We start from the raw sequence: 20,616 nt of genomic DNA on the forward strand, positions 1-20,616 counted from the left end.
GCTAAGTGCTTAGTGTTCTTATGGTAAAGCAGCAAGTTTAAGAAGCACTCCTACAGACCAGTGGAACTATAATTTTTTTAGGTCTGTTTTGTGACATAAAAATTAAAATTTAATGTTGTTTTATTATGATTGGGACCTTGACTACTATCTAAGGTAGGCCTCTGCCATCTGTAAAACCTCAATAAATATAAAGCTAAAATTCTTGATTGGGATGAGGATTTTATTGCAATTCTTGGTCATGTCTTCAACTTATGCCATGCTCAGTTCAGGTTTTCCCCTTTGGCTAGAAGTGGGCTGGTAGCCCAGACCGCTATGGTAAGATTTTGTTTTTTTCTCCCTTTAACTAACCATGACAGCAATAGCCACAAGGATTTGCAGACTCAGTTCTACTTTTGATAACCTGGGAATAGGCATTTCATGGTGTAATATTGGCATTTTTTTCTATATCTGCTCAAATTTTTAACTTTGATTACCATGAAATTGTCTCCTGCCTTTTTTTTTCCAGGCTCCCAGATGTTTTTTGGGACTGCTCCCCAATCTCCTACTTGGTATATATTCCAGGGGATATCTATTTTCCTACAGTTAGCAAAACTCAGATGTCCATCCTGTGAATACTGAATGAAAGTTAAAATCCCCAACCTTACTCTGGCTGACATGTGTTAAAAGTATTAACATCAATGTCTTCCTCTCTGCCAATCCCCAATGATCTTCCCTGATAAATCAGCATATTTCAAGGCCAAACTTCATACTCTGGCAGAATCTCAAGTTGTTGAGGCATTTGAGTCCTCCTCTGCCCCAGTGCACTCCTTACTAACCCACCCTCAGATCCAGTTGCTTTCCTCATAAGCAGAGAAATTCCATACTTTTTCCTCATTTCTAGATTCTCATTGTATTTCTCAGTTGCCCTAAACAGAACCTTTGTGTTTCAGTAAAACTTCCTGTTACTCCCTCTTCTCAATCTTTTTTTAAACTTCTTTTGGCATTTTATTATATTAGAAAAATTTCAAAAAACTAAAGAAAAATATGAAAAAAAAAAAACCCACAGTCATTTTGCCCTAACACTACCACTTTAGTTATTTTATCTATAACCTGTCACGTTTGCACTGCATACATGTCTTTCCTAGTTGTGATTATATTTGTGAAACATCTTTTCAGCCTACTTTTACTTCAATTACAAACATTTCTTATGTTATTGCATTACCTTCATTGTCTCCTTTAATCTCTGCTTCCAATCATTGTTTGCTTAAACATTAATCTTTCCTTTCTAATATTTTTAATATTAAATTATTAATCATTGTGATAAGGATCTTTGTATCTGTTAGGATTAATTCCTTTGAATTGATGACCAGAAATTGATTTACTGAGTTAAGGTATAAATATATTTGTGTGCTCATATACATTACATTGCATTACATATATATGTGCATATATATACATATAAATATAACTTTTTAAGAGACATTGTGAAGAAAATAATTCATTTCCAAAAGGGGAATAAACATTTTATATAGTTTTATAACCTATATATTTTACCAAGCATATGTATATTTTTACACATTTGTTCTTTTAAAGATGAGATTTAAAAATTACCAGCATATGGGCATACTGTAATTTGCTTAACCATTTACCTATTTTTGGACATTTGTTTATGCATTTTTTTCCTATTATAGAGAATGTAAATAAGTTTTTGTATTTGTCTTTGATTATTAGAGTAAATTTCTCGAAGTAGAATTACTGAGGCAAAGGGTAGGAATAAATTAAGGTCCTTAATAATACTGAAAATGATACTAAATAATAATGATAATGATACTACATTGACTTCCAGAAGGGTTGTAAGAATTCTTACTCTCAACAGTATGAGTGTGCATATTTCACTGCATTCCATTTAGTAAATTCTTTTTTTTTCTTGACAATTTGATAAGTGAAATTGTGTTATTGACTGCAGAAGACTGCAGATTAGTAGATATATTATTATTTAAAATATACATTATGGATATATCAAAAATTTAGTAGACATATTATTAATTTTACTTTTTGCCCATGTCTCTTTTCATTTTAAAATTGAATTTTTATGTTTTTCTTTTCCTTTCCTTTTCCTTCTTTCTTTTTCTTTCTTTTCTTTTCTTTTCTTTTCTTTTTTCTTTTCTTTTCTTTTCTCTCTTCTCTTCTCTTCTCTTCTCTTCTCTTCTCTTCTCCTCTCTTCTTTTCTTTTCTTTTTTCTTTTCTTTTCTTTTCTTTTCTTTTCTTTTCTTTTCTTTTCTTTCTTAGGGGCTGGCTGGTATGGGCGTCCGAATGATTTTCCTTATTTCTTATTGTCGTAATCTGCAATCACACAAAAGCATATGAGAATGAAAATTTAATTGGGCCCTAAATACAATTGCCTAAAACAGAGATCAGACTGCCCCTGCATTCTTTGCTTTGCTTGCTGCAACTCACCAGATAAAGTGTTAAATGGGGAGAAAATAGCTCAAAGCATACAGCAGTGCAGAAGAGAATAAAAGAACAAGAATACATTATTTCAAAATATGCAAATAGAATTGCACATATGGTGGGAGATGTTTGGCTTTTTCACACATAAAAAATATGGTCATTCATCACTGTGGAAGAGTCTCCCTTCAAAAAGATTGTGTGGCAGGTTCAAAATTGCATTTGGGAGGTTCTAGTCTACATAATATGAATGGGGTGAAGGCTGTGATGACTGTCAACACAGTAGATGTCGTAGTTGTGTCTCATAGTGGGTTTTATTTCCTTTAAGCCCAGGACCCAGTTCTATGCTCATCCTTACTGCTAAAAATGGGTCATTTCAAAATGCCTTGGCAGCTATGATGCTGGTGTGGGACATGCTGTCAGGAAGCAGCAATGGTAGCAGCAACCAAACCACTATAGTTCTGCAAATTTTTTAATTTTTATTTTTTCTCAGGCAGGAATCATGCTCTCTGAGAAAGCCCTGTGTTGCATTTTGTGATATTTCCTTGCTTTCCTTTATAGGAACTCTGAAAGTCCAGGTGTTCAGTTGGCCATCAGCCGACACCTCTGGTCTGGACTTAGGAAAACACTGAGAAGCACTAGGGGCTGCCTTGAAAATGTTATTGCTGTCACTTCATGACATGTGTCACAGATATCTCTTGTGCGGCTTGCTGATTTACCAGTTGCCATAAAAAAGAATATTGCTTAATCTGGCTGTGAGGCAAAGAGAAAGAGCATATTTTTAAGTGGTTGGATTGTATTTGCTTTACTGAGAAAATGAGCACCATTGAAGTCAGCCCCTGCCAGGTGGACTACCCAGGCTAAGTCCTTTAGTGAAACACCTTAGATTACTTATTATTTCTATGCATCCTAAAAGTTTTTTTTTTTTTCTAAAAATAAGTCTTTTGGCCTAGGCTTGTAGAATTGTGAACAAAAGTTTGTCTGCTACAGAGATTTAGTCTTCTCATAGTTTTCTCTTCTCCTTATCACTGTACATGAGGCATGATTTACAAAACCACAGGTAAAATTTTAAACAGTACAGTGCCTATTTCTTAGTATTTGTATAGAGGCTCTGCTGAGGATAACTTTTATAAGGCTTTTCATTATCACATGATTTTCTGCTAAGAAAAGCATTGTTAAGTGCATGAGAGTTTATCACTAGGTGTGGCTATTGGTGGCTCTGATGGGAAGGGGACCTTCTATAAGCCAACTGGTTTTTAACTTTCTCTTTTTCCTAGAATGTAAGAAAGAACCCTATTTTACAGATCAGTCAAGTTGCTTTTTCAAAGACCTGCAGCTACTAAGAGACTTATCTGATATTCCATTTCAGATATATCTGGCTCACTTATAAGCACACAAAAGCACAGAGTAGTATCCAGCAGCAGTGGACTAGGCAGGAGGAAGGGAGGAAGGAAGAAGGAAGTGAGACAGGAAAAGGATGTCTCAGTAAAGGTTAGAGAGAACTTAGAGGGCAGCGTATGGGCCATGGAAAAACCCTCACTCTACCCCCATCTTATTGTCATGGTCGTATACGAGTACACACTTTCTTCTATATTCAGGGAAGGAAAAGTTGGTGGAATGGAGAAACTGCTCTGACAGGAGATTTCAACTCTGACCTGAAAGGGTAGTCAGTCCCCCCAAAACCTACTTGAAATGAGATACCATGTTATCTTTACTAGGCAAATTTTACATTTTGGGTGAAATAGGTTTGAACGAACATCTATAGTTATAACTAGAGCTAGATGTTTATATTGTATATATGAGGCGCAGTGTGTAAATTTCAACCTCATTATAAATGTATGTAATATGTGCTCTTTAGACAGCCAGAAACGGTATTTATTGTGATTTAATAATATATTTCATTCTATGTTCTTTTTTTAAATTTAAAAAGATATTCTCACTGCACAAGTGACTACGCTATAGGCAAGGATGGGAGATGGAAGCGTCAGCACAACTCAAGGCACTTAGAACCATTACTAATTGAAACACCATTTGCCTGTCAACAATATACCCTTAACAGCAGGGAGAAATTTCATTATAGTTTCTGCTTCAGACAAGATTTACATCTTTCTCCAAGGCCAGTCATAACCACCAGACTTGTTTCTTGTCCACCAGACCCAATCCTCCTCTGTCAACCATACCCCTCTTGCCCAGCAATATGCTCAGCCTGGTTCCAGAAGGAAGGAACCTTCCTTCATAGCTGGAAGGAAGCAGCTATGGGCTCATTCAGTTCTGTTTGCTCAAATCCAGAAGCCCTAGGAAGGTCCTGTCTGAGTCTTGACTCCTGACCCTTGCAGTGGCTGTGCACTCCCTCACTCCCACGGTGAATTGGAAACTGCAGATACCCTGGAGGCCTGGTAGGCAGATGACTGCCCAGCATTAGGCAGACTGATAGTCTGTAAGTCCGATGGCAATGATGACCAAGAGTTCTGGGGAAAGGAGGTAGAACTTAAAGTTCCTGTGCTGGACTGAGAAACTGAATCTGAGGTTGGTGAGTCTGATAGGCCCTGAAGGTTATGGCTAGCAGCACTAGAAGGACAGCCCCTCCTCAGAAGACTGCTGCCAGTGCTGTTTACAGAATGTGACTGTCTGTTATAATACACTGGTGTCCCTGTAAATGAGGCCAGCGAGACTGTGGACACAAGCTGGACAGGGCTGGAATAGGATGTGGAAGAGAGGGATGATTCTGAAGAACTGTGGGGGGGTGGGGGTGGGAGTGGGGTCCAGATCTCAGTGCAGTAGTTCGATAACTGTGTCCTAGAGATTGGGTGGGATGTCCTCTGAAGGAGGAGGAACTCTGTTGAAGGAGGCTTTGTGGTTCTGTCTGTGGGCTATGACACTGCTGGAGCTGGTAGCTGTATCTGGAAGGGCTGTAAATGGTTGCTCTTTTAGAGAGTGCTGAGCTTAATGTCTCTGGGCCTTCTCCATCTTCAGGGTCTGCTCTTTCTCTGTGATGTTACTCTCCCATGTGGGAGAGCGTTCTCCCTTTTGGGTCACCTCACACTGCTTCAGAGAACCTTGGGGATGCTCCCTCCTTCTCGGAGTCATTCTACTAATGTGGGAACCATCCACCTACTGCTGATGTTCGCTGGTCTGCAGTAAGACGAAGAAGTCCTCCGGAATCTGATAGGCTTACCAGAATGGACATAGAGGAATGAGGCAGGGAGAATTTTTTTTTTTTTGCGAGGGGCTGAAAATCCCTGCACACCCTGGGCACCAGTCTCAGAGTTACTGCTGCCTTGTCCAGTTCCTGTAGACTTGCTTTTTCTCTGTGCAGAGTAACTTTCTCCACCAGCAGTATTCTCCTTGGCTTCTTGTTTCCATTTAGAATTCTCCAGCAGGGATACCTTTTTCCTCTGCAGTGGGTTCTGTGGGGCAGATGGGACTCCTTCGTAGGTCCTTTCACCACCAGGTGACATGTATCCATGAGAGAGGTCTTTCATAAAGCTATGTTCATATATGCTGGGAAACCCTTCTTCAGGGGATCAATATCCCCCATCCAAATGTAAAGATTTCCTATCTCCCATTAGGAAAGACCCTCAATATAATCCATCTGCTCAAGGGCATAGCATTCAAAGTGGGGTAGACGTACATCACGATGAACTCTGTTCCAAATGCCTGGTCTGAGTTTCTCATGAGGGTCTGAGGTCCATCTCCACTCATGCTTGGGAAACCATTCTCAGAGGTGGGCTCAATGGAGGGATGGGGAGCCAGGTCAGAATGACCCAAGTTGACAGGGTAGATCTGTGAGCACAGTTGTTAGTGTTGGAGTCAAGGTATCCTACTTTTGTCAAATCCATGTCTTCTTGGTGACAAAGTTTCACTGTTAAGTAGGTGTATTTTTCATACAACTTTCTGGCCATTTAGTTCTTCTTTCTTTATCCTCTAACGTATGCAGTGTATCACAAGACCACTAATGCCATCACTGCAGAGCATCTGAAGTGCTCAGGTGACACGGACTTGGGTCTATGCACAGGGGAACTCTCAGGGGAGGATATATTCTCCAACTGCAGAGAGTGTTGCAGCAACTAGCAGTAGTAAGATATGAGATTGGTGAGAACATGAGGCTGTATCATTTTGACATTCCTCTTCTCCTACATGAGGCAGGCCTGGTACGGCCAGCTGGGGGATATTTGAGCTTTGCATTGGGAGGGGGTGGCGTGACTGGAGACAGAGGCCAAAGTAACTTGGTGACATTCTGCTGCATCAGATAGCGAGACTTCCATTTCTTTAATAGGCTCAACAAGTCTGCATTGTCTTTGCAGATGCTAGAAGAGCTACTATTCTCATTACTTTGGTGTAAGTGCTGAGTTCTAGTCTCGGGGTATAGATGATGTTTGAGTCATTCCTTCTTCTAAGACTTGTTTAATCCAATGCTTCTTACTGGAGCTGAATGTGTCATCAGGCAGAAGGGGCCTTCAACACCTCTAAGGGAGAAAGGGTGAGCCAATGAGAATGTACTGTTTGGGATGGTACAAATTAACGGGGAATGGATAAGACCTGGTGACATGTTCAGGGTTATTGCCAGTACAGTTGGGTCGGTGGTGATATGTAAAAGCCACTCAGCAGAGCACTGTTGATTCTCCTTGTGTCATTCAATCTTTCTATAACTAGATACTTTTTGGTTTGGGTGTATTTAGATGCAGTACAGTTGACATGGAATCCATTAATTGATACCACAGTTGGGTCAGACCTTATTACCTGTTTTCTCCTGAACTGTCTATACTTCCAGCTTCAATAGGAGTTACGGAGCTCTTATTTCTTCCTTCTTCCAAGGCAGCTTGTGACAACTCTGCCTGCTATGCATTGGGTTGCTTCTGACGCTTAGTCTTTGGGCTGAACTGGTCCAGTACTAAGAAATTTGACTCTCTGGTTAGGGCCTAAAAGACTTTGCTGGAGGTGGTTTGCGGACTGGTTTTTCTGCAGCAACACCCCCACATGGGAAGACTTCTGGGTGTTCACACCAACACTCTGTGGGGTGCTTGGGATGGCAACGTTTGAAGCAGAGCTGCTAACTTCAGATTCAGGGGCTTCAGTTTTTGTCTCTTCTCCAATGGGAGTCTCTGAAGTGGTGGTGGTAATCTCTGTATCAGAGTCTCTCTGTTCCAAGGGCCAATCCTGTTGCTTCTTTCTTTTCTCTAAGTTTTCAAAAGCATGCATGATGGCTTCTACCTTCCTATCTTCCCAGGTCCTCCTGCTATTAGCTGTGTTCTCCTGGTCATCTATAACCTCTTCTTTCTCATCTTCTGGTTTTTCTTCTGGATTGTCTATCTCCTCGTGATCACTGGACACAGTTAATTTTTCTGAAATTCTTGAAGTTGCTGGTCATTATTTTCCTCTGGAGCCTCATTCTGCTGTTCCATTTCTGGCTCTTTCTGTCGTGGTTTTCTATGTCTGGTCTCTGCTTTGATGGAAGTAGGCTTGAAGGAAGTGGGAGTGGAGGTTTTGCAGCATTAGGATTCCTTTTCTGTATAGGGGAATTCCAGTTTCCCTTGTGACATGCACAGATCACTTTATAATTATGGTTATTATACTCATAAACAAATGTTGTGGTGACCTCAGCATCCTTGGTGATGGCAGACACAACATAGATACACAGGTGAATCATTCCATCTGTAGCCATGTGTCGCACTTCTGCATTTGGTGTACATGATATTCTGATGAAGCAAAAATCATTACCGAAGGTACAGGCATCCACACACATCTCTACACTATTAAATTTTGAGTAGAAGAGCACAAAGGGGTATGGATTTTTGAAGAAATACCCATTTACCTCAAATTGCTCTCATAACATGACTTTCCAGTGATATTCTATTACAAGAGTGCCCAAAGCCAAATCTCTTGCTGCCCTTAGGATCGTCTGGTGCTTTTGAACATGAGTGACTCTTCCCAGCTATAACTGCATTTGAGAACCAATAACTTTATTACAGGCCAATTCAGTCTTATTAATAGTATCTAAAATAGTAGGTTTTCCCACAAATTCCTTGCTGGAACATAGATGTTGTTGAAGGGTGTTCTGTACATCTGCCCTGAACTGATTAGTGAAAGCTATTTCATACTGAGCAGTCCATAGTCTTATCTGTTTTTCCCAACCCTGTTGTATTCTCATCTAAATTCTATGCTTCAGAGAGGGAATTTTTTTTTTTTTTTTTTTTTTTTTTTTTTTTTTTTTTTGTCTTTTTGTGACTGGCTGCACTGAGCTCAGCCAGAGAGCGCACTGGCCATCCTTATATAGGATCCGAACCCGCGGCGGGAGCACTGCTGCAGTCCCAGCGCCACACTCTCCCGAGTGCGCCACAGGGTCGGCCCAGAGAGGGAATTCTTGATTTTCTTTGTCTTTGGTGCTGCACGACCTTTTTTCTGGAGGTTTTTTTTTTTTTTTTTTTTTTTTCGCTTTTTGGGTTTGGTTCTTTTAACAGTTCAGGTGATGCTTGTAGGTGTGTGCTGTGTTGCTGTATATAACGCAGTAGAAGGAGAAAGCTCCTCATCCCAGCTTTCTGTTGAACTGCTACACCCACCTGACAGGTTGTCCTGCTTCTGGCAATGAACTCTAATAACCTTCCCCCTGTTTATTCCCCGGCCTTGTGACAGTTGAGAAGGAAGCTATCCTGAGAAAGGACACCAGATAGGAATCGTCTCTCGTTCGGAGTCTGGGCTGTCTCCGCAGTGTTCCTCTACAGGCAACAGCAGGCCATTCAGGTCAGAACGAGGGATGATCGTCTGGATGGGGGAGAAGCTGTTGTTGAAGGAGGAAGGGCTCTGTAATTATGATCAGCATAAGGCAGTCCTTGACACCCATGTCTCTGAGTGGTCCCATAATTATGAATGGAATTCACATTTTTCTCGTTAACTGCGGGACTAGCCTCCATGGATTCAGGCAGCTGAGCAGGGAGTTTTCCCTGGAGAAGCCACTCTGGGCTGGTTTAGACTCAGAACTATTCTTCTTAATTGGATCTCTTAATACTTCCATGAAACCTGACATGACACCTGCAGTGAGTGAGATGATGAAAGTGCCTTCTGCACTGCCCCAGGGACCAGGCCCTCTTCCATTCACCACCAAGACAGGATACCCTCATTCAAGAAGTGGCTGTGGGATCAAGAGTCTGAACTGGACCTGAACATATTCAAACACCAGAATTTCTCCAGCCCAGACCATAATCCCTGGTACTGCCTGGAATAGACTTGGCTTCCAGGGGTGTGCTACCACCTAGGCCCCTTGGGTCTCTTTTGCTGGTCTTTCAGATCTCGCAGTAGTGCCACTTAGTCTTGAAAGTAGGGGGCTACCACTTCCTTTTCTGATCCAGCAGCCATATCTGAGTAGGATGTATCTAGTGTGGTGGCTCTGTGACTCCCAGAGGGATTGCAATGCTCATGATGTCTGACACAGCAGAGATGTGAAATCCCAGGGTCCAATTAATGGAGACTGACCACTCTGAGGGCGGGGGTAAGCTGCCATGCCTCAGCCAACATGTTATGGACATGAGGAATTCTTTATATAGATCTCTGAATATGAAGTCCCCCCAAATTATCTGCAAGTAGGTCTGAAGACATTGTCCCAGGTGCTGCCAGGACCTGGGCCTGGACTCTGGCGCACGGCACTCTCAGGAGGCAGCAGGATTCAAGTTAGGCCCAATGTGGAGCCACAGCATTTCCTCTATCTTAGTTTTATAAATAAAATTCTGCCTCTGACTTGGAATAAAATGAAACAACCTGAAATCTGATGTCAAAATAGAAAACTTGCAATGATGGAATAATCATAAAATGTTAGACCTGGAGGAGCCTATGTGAATGATCTAAGACAGTGTTATCTTTTTTTTTTTTTCACTCTTAACATTTCTTTAATCTTTAAATTTCTGATTTATGGTAATTTCAGATAATTTACTGACAACAAAATCATCTTACAAACTAGTTTTATGTATTTTTTACTTCTTTTTTTTCATTTATTACAAATATTCATGCAATGCAGAGCTGATTGTCCCCCCTCCTGCCCATGATGTGGGGGTCAGATTCATACTGGGGGCATACCCATTACCAGAATTTATTTTTGTACCCTTTGTGTCCTTCCAATTATCCCCCAACCTCCCTCCCCTCCCGCTCTCCCCTCAACTCCAATTTCTAGCCCTAGGAATGTTCCCTCCCTCTGTTGGACCATGACACTACTGTGGTCTTTCTTTCCTGCTTTCCTTTCTCTCTTAGCTCCCACATATGAGTGAGCACATAAAGTAAGGCATCTGAAGCCTAGAGAGATTGAGTGATTTGTCCATGGTGTACAGCTAGGGAGTAGGAAAGTAGGGGCTCCACTTTGGCTTATTCTTGGGTAGAAGCATGACTCACAACTTTTTTTCTCTTTAGTTCATTTATGCAGTAGCTTTATCTAATAAATAGAGGAAACTATATTTTTCAATGAGTTAAAAACTTTGAATTGTGTCTATGCAACATTCAAAATATTAGAAACTCATAAGGGTGAATAAAATATTTTACAGAACAGAATGCCACTGCTATTTTCTTTTCTTTTTTATTTTCTAATAAAATGGAGGTATATCAGATTGGATGAGTTTGTTTGCAACTAGCTGACAAAGATTAATTTATACAGTCCCCAATTTAAGCACTCCCACTCTCTGCTCTCTGAGGACTTAGTGTCAGGAACGAAAGCTGGCATTAAAGTCAGAGCAGATGTGCAATCACTTGCTCCTCTCTAGCTTGGCTTGAGCTGTTGGTATAATCACTATTCTATGCTAACACTGAGCTTTTGGATCACCGCCTTAAAAAAATAATAACGTTTAAAATGAGACTGGCTCTGAAATCCTGCTCCAAATGGAATGGTCTTTCTTGTATTTGGTTGAGTGGAATACTGGGAGGACCAGAAGGTTGGGAAGGCACATGGTTAATATCATTTCTTTGTGTGGGATTGTGAGTGCTATCTCTTTAAAGATGTCTACCCACTGATGGCATACACCTTGTACAGATTGTTTGTCCTATGGATCCAACCCTGTTTTAATTTCCTTCTCTGGGTGTATAATGCCTATTTTCCAACTGGGGTGGCTACTTATTGTGTGTCTGCGTTTTAATTCTGAGCCTCCTAGGCAAGTTTAAGTAAGTAGCAAATGCCAAAAATGGGTTTCCCCAAGATTGAGGCATGCTGATGGTTCATAACATCTGTCAAATTTGGTGGAGCGGTGTTTTCAAGTCTTCTTACAGTTTTCAGTTTGATTTCTCTGCCATCATTTGGCTTAGCTATTTCTATTTATTATGCTTTAAAAGAGGAAGGGATGTCAGTCTGGGCACAGAATTCAATTGTAAAAACTGTGAGAAGTATTCTGGAGGAGCCACAGAAACTTATAGGTAAAGTAAAAGGGATGAGATGCAAACAGGGCATCACAAACCCAAGGGTAGGTCTCTTTAAGTAGGGATAGAGTAAAGATATGTTTAAGCCATCTTCATTTATGAAATAAAGTCTGTCACTTTTCCATTAGAAGGTGGTTCAAATAATCCAGAAATCAGTGAAAGGATTATCCACTTGAACTGTGGTAATAGCAAATGTCAGATGCTTTGAGAGATAGATGTCATTTAGGAGTTTTTATAGTGTTCTGTCCCAGCAGGAACTAGCTTCTTTCCATTTGGGCTTCTCCAGTAGCAGAAACTCTGGGTCTGAAATGAGATCAGATTTTTAAGTTGCCACTAAATGAACATCGTTTAGCAGTTTCACTTCTCTAAAAGAGCTTATTGAGTAGCTTCCCTATAATAGCTGACAAGCAGGATGAGGTATGATAAAGCTGATGAAAATTTAAAGTGGTCTCCATTTTCCTTTGGCTTGGGAAAGACATATCAGAGCAATGTCACTCCGCACAGATAATGACATGCCTCCTAAAATGATTGAAACAAAGATGTGCAGGAAACAAGATATGTTTTTTGGTTCCCCAAATCCTAGCCTTCTGAAATTCATAGTAATAGTTCATGGAACACTTTTTGGTTTTATTTATGCTAAATGGTGGCTTAAACTTTACAATTTCAAAAGAAAAATAGTGAGAGACTTAAGATCCTTGTATCTGAATAGAACTGGTCTTTAAGACATTTGATATAAATATAGTCTATGAAACTTTCACTAAAGCTGTTGACTTTTAGGTATTCAGGTAAGCCTACTCTTTCTGAACCTGTCCCAGGAGATTTTCCTTAGCTCTAACATCTAGTCACAAAAAAGACTTAAGTTGTGTTAAGGAAGGAAAGATGCTTTCTTAGTGTGGGTTTACCCAAAATCAGACCTTGGTATAACTCCATATATTTTGTTTAAGAGTTGATTCCAGAAAGCACAAGAAAGGATGTAGTGAAATAGAGAAAAAGGAGAAAAGCCAGTCAAAAGAGCAAGATTGAGTGGGTAACCAGTGTGGACAACTGGGGCTCAGTTTCTCTGGGGATATTTTGAGAAACCATGTAGAATATTCTTCAGTACTGTCTCACCAATGGAAGAGAAAATTGGATTATTTATCCATCAACTTTTAAACTTTGTTGGTTTAGGGGTTACCTGGCATTTTGTGCTACCCTGTGTGCAGGTTGAGCAAGCCCTTGTGGCACTAGAGAACTCCCTCAGGCAGAGAAGCAGAAAGAATTAGCATGTGACGTAGGAAGCTGTCCATGTTCTGGAACTATCTCCATTGCAGCTACAGGTAATCTCAGAGTGGACTGAGAGGACATGGCGTCAACATCCTTACTGTCCATTCTTTGCACTATTCGGATTCACTCATGCTTTCCTTGAAGTCCATTCTGTTACTGACTCTTCAAGATATTAGCCAGTCATCATTTCTAAGAAACTCTTACAACTAGAGGTTTCATGAAAGAAGAGACAGTCTTTCCTGATATGGCTGTTCCTGGGGCATAACTGATATCCATTATCTTCTTCCTCTTCTACTCATGTTAGATTCCCCTCACTTTGGGCCAGTACTTCTGTTGATCTAATGCAACAGAAGTAGGAGGTAAGAGGGTCTGTATTGCCTCTTTTTTGCTTTTTCCCTCTGGATCTACTCAGGCTCAATCTCGACTCTCATTTTTGTTATATGATGGATTGCTGCTATGCCTTCCTGATCTCATGACAGGTGGATTTGACAATACCCACTTCATGGTGGGTGGTTCCTGTGGCATAGTTGCTTAATGTACTGTGGTTAGACAGACTCTTCTAGGGCTCAATAACATGCCAGGTAATCCTTTTCAAGTGGCAAGTAGTCAGCACCAAAGAATGCAGGGCCTTGCTCTAGAATCTTAGGGAATCTGTGCTACCAAGATTCTCCTCAAGGGCTTGACAGAGACTCCACACAATGTCCATATCTTCCACGGATATCTCTGGCACCATTGGATCTGAGGGTCACATGACCTGAAAGAATGTATAGTTTTCACTACAAGTTTTCTTTTGCTGTAGGACCTATTCAAAACTGGTAGTTTTCTAAATTACCCAACAAATGGGCTGGAATAATATTCCCAAGTTTGGAATATATTGCTTCTAAAATCCAAAGTAATCCTTCCAGTGCTGTGCCTAGTTGTAGGAGCTATGATGTTTGCTAACTTGGTCATTTCTTTAAAGAGAATATCTCAGTATGTCCAAGATCATTACACCTATCGTAGCTTTACCAGGGGCAGTAGACCCCTGGATCTTTATAGAGCTTTTGTCCAACCAGTTGGCATGTGTGTGTCTTACAATGAAAAACAGAGTATTTTCCACTTCCTGTTTACCAAAACCAACTAGTATGCCATCACTATGTGAAGTTGGAGTATGCTTGGTTTGGGAATAGCAGGCAGAACAGTGGTTGGGGCAAAGTGGAAAAGGAGGAGAGTAGAAGTAGATGAAGTAAGAGCAGCAGTGAGGTGTTAGATTATGCAGATAATATTGACCACAGCATAATATCCTGTGAAATGCTAAAATAATCCTGGTCCTTTTGGACTATATTGTAAACAAGAGGAAGCAAGAGAGTTAACACAGCCTGGCAAGATAGTAAATGTCTGTCCCAGATTAATACAAACAGCTTCTGATTCACCTTTCTTGTGAGGATTAAAAAGAATGCATTTCTCAGATCAGCAACTGCATACCTAGTGTCAGAGCCGTGTAGATGTATTCTAGTCAGGATTTCAAATTTTGCATGGCAGCCAAGATTGGGACTACAGGTAGTTAAGTTTATTATGGTCTACCATCATCTGCCATGATTTATCTAGATTTTTCAATGACTGTATCAGTGAATTAAACTATAAGTCATTGAAGGTAACACTAATTTCTCTAATTATACCCCAGAAAATTGGATTTTTGAAATTTACTATTTTAGGGGGCAATTCAGAGCTTCCACTTGGCCTTTCCTATCAAAATGTCTCTCAATACCTAGATCAAGGAACAAGTATGAGTGTTCTGCCAGGGGCATTAGTGGGCTAGGGAAATGACTTCAGGGGAGTTCATGGGACCATTGGGTTTACTGTAAGGTGGGCCTTTACCTCCATGTGATCCACTCCAACAGGACCTTATCATGGTACTTTGGGTCTCCTGGGAATAGGAGCAGTGTGAGCTCAGCCTACTAAATCAAACAGTCTTCAAACTGTCTGAATATTCCACCTTTTCCAGTGTACCTATTCTGGTAAATGGTCATAGTTCCCTTTGGAGAAAGATTGGAAAAAATATTTTTGAATATATCTGCTGTGGCATTTCAGGGTTCTTCTTTAAATGGACCTCATCTTCAAGTGATGAACTCAAGAAGTAGCTGAGATTTGGAAACTGGTAAAGAATAATGCCTTATCATTGCAGCAGCCCTTTCCTCAAGAATCTTTGATCTTTTTTTGGTGGTTGTTACATAAGTCAAGAAGTACCCTTATTGGCTGCTGTCTCGTCTTGAGGAACACCATGGTTTATCAGCCATTGCCATAAACCACTGTGGTCAAGACCTCCTGGTTGCTACTCTGGCCTTGCTGTCTCATTTTCCCTAACAGTTAAATACTGCCATTGGAATTCTGTTGTCTCCAACAACACAAAGGAGTCTATTTCCATGGAATATCTCCTACCATCACCCTGGCCTACAGAAAAGCACAGAGTTTCTCAGTGCAGCTCACTCACTAGTGCATTCCTTCTTGCTTTAGTGAAGGGAGCGTCATTCAGACATTCCCATGGAGCATAGCTGGTAGATTTCTGATTTCATTCTGACTCACTCACCTTTTTGAATCTTTGACCTTTTTCTCATTTCTCTCTCAAGGCAGTTCTACATCTCAGTCTCGATTTACCACAGGCCATCATCATGTCCAAGCTCTAAAGCCACCACAATATCAGGGGAGAGTAACCCCGTATCAAAAACTCTCAGTCCCCCAATCTGACACCCTAACTACTCAAACCCCTTCCCCAATTTCTTGCTGTTATTATTAGCCAGATGCTTCAGCTTTGGAGAATAAACTTTCTTCCCTACTCAGGTTATGCTAAAACTTGACCCTAATTCTTAGTCTAGACCACATATTCTAAACTGGAGTGAAACTTGGTTTCAGGAGCACAAAAATTTCTTGGGTATTACAATAGTTTGTGGCCCTTCAAAGGACTAAAGAACATAGACAAATATACAGTATGTCTATGGTATTAAAATTTTATTGGGGGGCGGTGGTTGATTAGGGAAAAAATGTCTAAGAAGATTCCTTAGTAAGATAATGAAAAAACTGATTGAGAAACACTGGTCTAGACACTAGAGCAAGGTTTCTCAGCCCCAGTACTATTGACATTTTGTTATAGAGGATGTTCTGTGCATTATATAACATTTAACAGCATCCTTGCCTCTACCCTCTTGATATTAGTAGTATCCTCCTCCTCTTCCCCCTGTTGGAGCAGCCCAAAACATCTCCAGACATTGCAGTGGTTGTCAAATGTTAGCAAGAATCAGAATCACCTGAAGCCCTTGTTTAAACACAGATTCCTGGGGCCAACCTCCAAATGGGACCTGAGAATTTGCTTTTCTAAGCAATCTAAATAAAGTAAGGGTGATTTTAGCACCGAACTCATAGGGTTATTTTGTGAAGTAAATGAAATGATACTGAGAACAGTAAGTACAAAAGCCATGAAGCTAGAGAATGCTTGGTTTGGTCAGGGAACAGCAGGGAGACAAATGGTTGGGGCAGAGTGAAAAGTGGTAGGATAGAAGCAGACAAATTAAGACAGTAGTGAGGTGCCAGATTATGCAGAGAAGATTGACCACAGTGTAAATTTTTACCCTGAGAGTGATCAAAAGCCACTGGGATGTTTTGAGCTGATGAGCAACATGATCCGACTTACATTAGAAGGTTTGCCCTGTCTGCTGTGTACAATGTAGACTGAATGGAAGCGTGGGAGAAACAAGAAGAGTCGTTAGGAGGTTATTGCAATTTAGGAAGAGATGTTCAATGTTTGGGTTAGTGTGGATTGGAGAGAAGTGGTCAGGTTATGGTAATATCTCCAAATAAGTGTTGGCAGGTATGGTGATGGATTGGATGAGAGAGAAGTCCAGAGTCAAGTATATCTCCAAGGATTTTGGCCTGAACTGAATATGGAGATACCATTTACTGAATCACCAGAAAGGAGGAGGTTTGGGGGAAAAGATCAGGAGTTTAGTTTTGTACATATTAAGTCAGAAGTATATGAATCTGGAGTTCAGGAGAGGGTCTGGGCTGGAAATACAAATGCCCAGTTATATTCCCACAGGTTATGTTTAAAATTCTGACACTGGAAAATATCATCTAAGAACGAATGCAGAGGAGATCTGAGGGCTGAACCCTGTTGTACTACAACTTTTAGTATAATTGGAAACTAAGGTTTTTATTAGTAAAATGGATTTTCAAAAATTGCTTAGCAGAAAAAATCTCATTATTGTAAAGTGTTGTTTACATCTTATGCTGTATGACATCCTAATTTTAAACAGTTCTAAAATATTAGATATATACAAAACTATCTCTAAACTTTACAGAACAAAGAAGTATGACTAAGTTATCCTGAATTAATTCAGATTTCTGTTTTATAAAATAAAATTTTACATAAATTCAAAAAAAATGGTTTAGCAGAATCTAACAAGAAAGACGATTGAAAAATAGCCCAGTTAAATGTTTTCTAGTAGAACAATTTGGGCAAAAGCCAAAGACAGTTATTATCCTTGGTCTTTGGAATTCACATTGCTTGCTGGCAGGACAGGTTTATTGAGAAACCAAATTTGTATGTATATCCATAGGCTATAATAACTATCTCTCTCCTAAAGCCGATAACAGGAATTAGAAATAGTCTAAAACTGTTATTATTTTATTTGGAGAGGGGTATTGAAATGTTTTTTATGCTGCACAAAGAACTTGTTTGATGTATATTTCATGAGCCCTGGTTGAGAGAGAATGTTCCATGTTGGAATATATAAAAGCTTCTAATCAAACATTTATGTCACCAAGAGTTTTCTTTTGTGGAAGAAAGTTAATGAGATTTTTTTTTAAAAAAGGCATAATAATGCCCTGAAGATGCTAATCCATTTTGAACAAGATAGAGGGCAGGGAGCAGCCCCAGTAATGGACAGATCATGACAACTGGATTGAAGTCAGGAGCCTGGGTCAGAGCACGGCTTTTGACCTTGGCTTCTACAGGGAGCATGCTAACCTTCCATTCTCTTAGCCATCTCTGAGCCCATTCTGTTACACCTGCTTAGTAACACAGCCGTTATGAGTGGTTGCCTTTAAGTCTCTTCAGTCTCTTTTATATTTGAATGGGAGAAAACAATGAAGTTTAGTTTAAAGGAATATAGCATCTAGTGTGAGCAGTTCCTGAAGGGGAGATGAAGCGCTTTAAAATGTGTTTATTTCAATTGGTTTTTAATATATTTATTGTCAGCCTCTGCCTTTTCCAGCTGTTCCAAGCTGAATCTCCTGATAGTTTATGGACTCATTTCTCCATGAAACCTGAGTTAACTTGCACAGGGCCTATGCATGCATTAGTACCTCCATAAAAGCTCCCCTTTCTCTTCCCTCTTCCATCTTCTACATGGCTCTTTGGAGATTGTAATAAATCTCATATTCTAGCAATAACCACTGGGCTCTTGATTTTGATTTCTTTATACCTGGCCATGCTTCCTCCTCTGTCCCCCAAACCCCTTCCTACCTTGCTATGTTCCTTTCTGCCCATAGACTTGGGATCTGGTGCACAGGGGAAGAACTGTGGAGTAGCTCAGAAGATCAAACAAACATTCTCATTTGTTATCCTCTTTCCAATTTTTGGTTCAGGTCCTAGGTCTGGGTGTTGACCCAAGTTCCCTCTCATTCAGTCTGAGAATGTCACTGTATGGTGACTCTTCCACTCTTGAAGTGGAGTTCTGACCTTAACTATCTGTCATTTGACGGGCTGGATTAGTTCCCTGGGATTGGACCATCTTCCTGGGGGTCTTAGCTTTTATTTATAGATCTCATGTAAATTAGCTATTTGTTCCTTGGCAAACAAGTATACAGAAATCTTCTGGTTGCTCTACTCAACCTTCCTAATTGTAGACTATGGTGCTTATTAGTTTCAGAACTTCTATTATGAGTGTTGGGTCCTAAAACACTATGTCCTGATCACATGGGCATTGTTTCTGTGACAATTTTAATGGGAATCTGTTCCCTGATGCCCTCCTTCTTGAGTCTTGCTTTGATTCTACCTTCTCTCCTATCTTCCCATTTCCCTTCTAGTCCTATGTTTGTGAGGGTCCCTTATGTCTGACAACACCCAGATATATAATATTGTTGATGTCTTACATCATATTTATTATTTAACAGTGTCTTGTATATGGCAGATATTCAATTATGCTTAGTGTGTATGAGCCATGTTGTTTCAATTCTATCTTGAATGGGACAATTTGGTCAAATCCTTGGTGTATCTGTTCTTCAGTATACTAGGAACCTCCCTGATCTAAGATAGAAATTGGATCCCATTGAAAATTTCTTATCTGAGAGCAGAGAAAGGGTTTGGGGAAAGGGGAGAAATTTCCTTCAGTTTTTTAACACATACATGTTTATGAAGTATTTAACCACATTACAGGGAATGTCCCAAGTGCTGAAGCTTTGTTAACAGCGAATTGTAATCCCCATGGAATTAATAGCAAAATTGATATTAGCACAGTGCTTGGCAAGTTGTAGGTTTTTGATCATCTGTTGAATAAATGGATAATAATTTGAGTTAATAAAGTATAAACACACTCATGTTTATTATAAAAATCTTCTTTTAACTAACACCAAATTTTAACTTCCAGACTTGAATGGAACACAATTTTGAATCCCCGTCTGAGGCCTAAGTTAATTTTCACTCAAGTCTTGTCAATTTCACGAGCCCCTCCGAAGTCAAAAACTTCTTTTTAGTATTGAATCTGGAAGAGCAATGATAGCTCTTACATGTATCCCCTGCATTGATCAACGTACTTTCTCCTAAATTTTCTTCCAATCAGAAAAAAACAATTTTATCTCATTTTTTTTTTCCTTTGGCTTAACTTAACTGTTTTTTAATTGGCAAATTAAATTTTATAAGAACTTGGTTTTATTATTGGCTCTGATCTGATTACTTTAAAAAGAGAAATGAAGCTTCTCTAATGACAGCCTGTCTGAATAACTAACTTTATAAAACTACATTTGACTATTACATGATAGAATTTTAAGTCAGAAATATAATTTCTTTATACTCTACTTACAAAATTATGCATGAAACTATGTACCTTGTCATTCCTGGGAGTGAAAAAAATCTCTGAGAATACTGTGCCTATGTTCTCTGATTCTCAGAGCCTTTAACATAATAATAATGCTTGCATTTGTGTATCATTTCATGCATTTAAAAAAAATACATCCACATGTGTTTATCATAGCAGGCTGGTGAAATGGACATGAATTTTGCAGTTAGATGACTTTAGACATAAGTCCTAACTGGCATTCTACCATCTGGGTGGTTTTGGTCAAGTTTCTTAACCCGTCTGATCTCATTTCCTCTATTCAAGGAAGGGAAGTTGGGAGTATTAAGTTACATAATGTGTGTATTACTCTTGAACACGGTAGGCTTTCAATACATCCTGGTTTGATGGCAACCTTGAAAGATGGAGAAGGAATCGGAGAAATGACCAACATTAATAACTTACAAGGATTTTTTATGTGTTTAACAGATAAGCATTTCCTCTTTACACATCAGTA

The 20,616-nt window shown here is 39.8% G+C and overlaps 1 pseudogene; it reads right to left on the reverse strand.

Annotated features, from left to right (window-relative positions):
• Nucleotides 1–4,778: 4,778 nt before the first annotated feature.
• Nucleotides 4,779–9,839, reverse strand: LOC134363700 (histone-lysine N-methyltransferase SETD5-like; annotated as a pseudogene).
• Nucleotides 9,840–20,616: the final 10,777 nt, after the last annotated feature.

The sequence above is a fragment of the Cynocephalus volans genome, chromosome 15 (assembly GCF_027409185.1).
Source record: "Cynocephalus volans isolate mCynVol1 chromosome 15, mCynVol1.pri, whole genome shotgun sequence".
In the NCBI taxonomy this organism is placed as follows: domain Eukaryota; kingdom Metazoa; phylum Chordata; class Mammalia; order Dermoptera; family Cynocephalidae; genus Cynocephalus; species Cynocephalus volans.